Here is a 2,806-nt window from a genome sequence, read left to right on the forward strand (position 1 = left end):
TACAAAGTGCTTGAACTATACTATTAAATGGGGAAAAACTACTACTGATATGGTGGTCTACTAAAAATTCTGATCCGTTGAAGACTCCATGATGTCTGCTCCAGCTTCATCAACCCAGTCGTCTTCACTTGGTTCCGAGTCGGTGTCGTCGATGATGATGTAGTTATCCGGACAAGTGCATTCGTCGACTTCTGCTTTTGGCACTGGATTTCCCATGAATACTCCAATCTTCTTCTCCAGGTCGTCATTCTTCCCTACTAGTGCGTTGATTTCCTCCAAATAATCTTCGCGGGTAGCCTTGAGTTCTTCTTGGAGTTCCTTGATCTTCGTTAATGCCTTCTTCAGTTCTTCCTTGTCCGTGCACATCCGATTCTCCTGGCGTCGAATATGTTGGTTTTGCTCCTGGATGAAAGCTGCAATTGATCCATCCTTCTTGGTTCTGATCATCTCCCATTGCGCGTCTCGACGTACACAAATCTGATAAATTGTATCCTTAAGCTCCTGGTGGTAGACTTCTCCAATGCGTCCCATGGCGATGTGTGCGGCCATGCTCTTCCCTAAACTCCAAGTTGGTGCTTCGAAAACCAATCTTATGGGTTCGGTAATTGGCACAAACGTCCTTCCTGGGATGATAACTTGAATCTTCCAGCTCTCCTCTTCAGGTAATGTGGCGTTGTAGGTTCCGGTGATGCTTGGTATTCCTATGTTCAAGTACTTGGTGACATCCTTCAAATGTCGACCAAACGGCGTGTCTTCATCTGGTTGCATGAACTTGCTCCTTGCATTCGCCATTCCTAAAAGAGTAGAAAGTGGAGAGGGGTCAGAAATGAGAAGAGAGAAGCTTTCTAGGGCTTAAGCTTAGTGGTCGTGTCCTACAGTCGTGTGCTCTGATACCAACTTTGTAGCGACCAGACCTCAAATGGTCTGTGCTGCTGTGCACCAGTGTCATCCCTGGATCAGTAATGCTGACACGCACAGTACAAATGGAGGATTTATAACAGAGTAGCAATCACACACTTATTACATCGAATATCTCCGAAGAGATTAAGTATGCTAAACATGGCTTAAGGCCATCTAAAACGATAACAGCGGAAGACTTGGAAGATAAGTGAGTCCATCAACTCCAGCGACATCACTGAGTATAAGACCACGACCTAAGGCACCTTACTCGTCGTCTGAAAAGTCTGCAACATGAAACGTTGCAGCCCGAAAATGGGTCAGCACATAGAATATGCTGGCAATGTAACACACAGAGAATAATGAACAATAACAATGCTATACTACATGCATATATGGCTGGTGGAAAGCTCTATGGTTACAGTTTTGCGAAAAGCCAATTTTATCCTACTTCAAAGGAATAAATTTTATTTAACTATCATGGTGGTTGTTAAACATTGAGATGGTTGACAGCATCTCAATCCCAATTAAAAAGTCATCAATAACCCAACAAAATTAATTAGAAGTAACATAGTGATGAGATTCACATGATAATCCAAGTACTAGATACTCAAGTTGTCCATAACCGGGGACACGACTAACCATGATTAGATTGTACACTCTGCAGAGGTTTGTGCACTTTTCCCCACAAGACTTGATCTCCTCCGTTGGATTACTCGCACTACATGGTGTTTGAGTCACGGATGACCAAGACACAGTCTTTCAGAAGTGTTTGCACCTTACGTATGGGTAGACAGTTACACCTACTTTCCCCTACATCTGCTAGTCTACCACTGTAAGAGTTCACACAACTTAGTCAACTATGCTAGAGCCCATAATAGCTTGCGGCTGCACACGGAAGTTTCTAGCATGAATAATCTCATGATCCCTTTGAACCTGGGTGGCGGTCCAAAAGAAAAATAGGCAATCCTGGAATACCCAGGTACCTCAATCCACCCAGATGTGAGTTTAAGTTGCCACCTTAAGTAAACCATTAATTAACAATCTCACATCTGTCATGAATTTCACTCAAACCCAATCCACGTCTACGAGCATAGCATGGCAATAATAAAAGCAACGTAGAAGTAACTCCCAAGGGTTTGAATGGAAAGGTAATAGGTTCTACCTCAACTACTTCCCAATACCCACAATTTAATTAGATCCTAATCATGCAAGTGTTTGAGGAAAACAGATCTAATGCAATAAAAACTGGGTATGAACGGGATATGATCAAAGTGTTACTTGCCTTGCTGATGATCTGCAAAACCTAGCGATTCGAAGTAACAAGCGGCACACTCCGGATACTCTATCGCAAACAAACAAGCATACAATCAGTACTCATCTAATGCACAGGTAAAACTCGAATGAAAGATCCAACCAGAAAGTCCAACTTAAGAACTCCGGTTTGCAAAAAGAATCAATTCGAAAGAAGCAACGAAAGTCAAACAGCGAAAGAAAGAAACTTCGTTTACTAATCTGGATCTAGGTCAAATTTTACTGTAGCAAAACTAGTTTGAGTAGGTCAAACGGAAAGAGAATTTCGAGACGAAACTCTAGGCGCTTGAATCGCCTGATTCCGATAAACGAGCGAGAAGATAAACAGAATCGAAGATTCGATCAGAAATCGAATCTGAGAAAATAACGAGAAAACTCCGACGAAAAAGAAAAACAGACGAACGGTTAAAGAACGGACGTTCGTTAACAGAGAAAAACCGACGAACGCGTTCGTCGAAACAAACGGTTCGGTGAACGCTCGTAAAATAATAAAACCGAAAAAAACCGATCTAGGGTTTTTTTAACGAAGGGTTTTTTTAAAACGAAAACCGGCAAAGTCAACGGGCGGCGGCAGTACCTCGTCGGGCTCCGGCGA

This window comes from Triticum aestivum, chromosome 3D (genome assembly GCF_018294505.1).
Source record: "Triticum aestivum cultivar Chinese Spring chromosome 3D, IWGSC CS RefSeq v2.1, whole genome shotgun sequence".
NCBI classification, from domain to species: Eukaryota; Viridiplantae; Streptophyta; class Magnoliopsida; order Poales; family Poaceae; genus Triticum; species Triticum aestivum.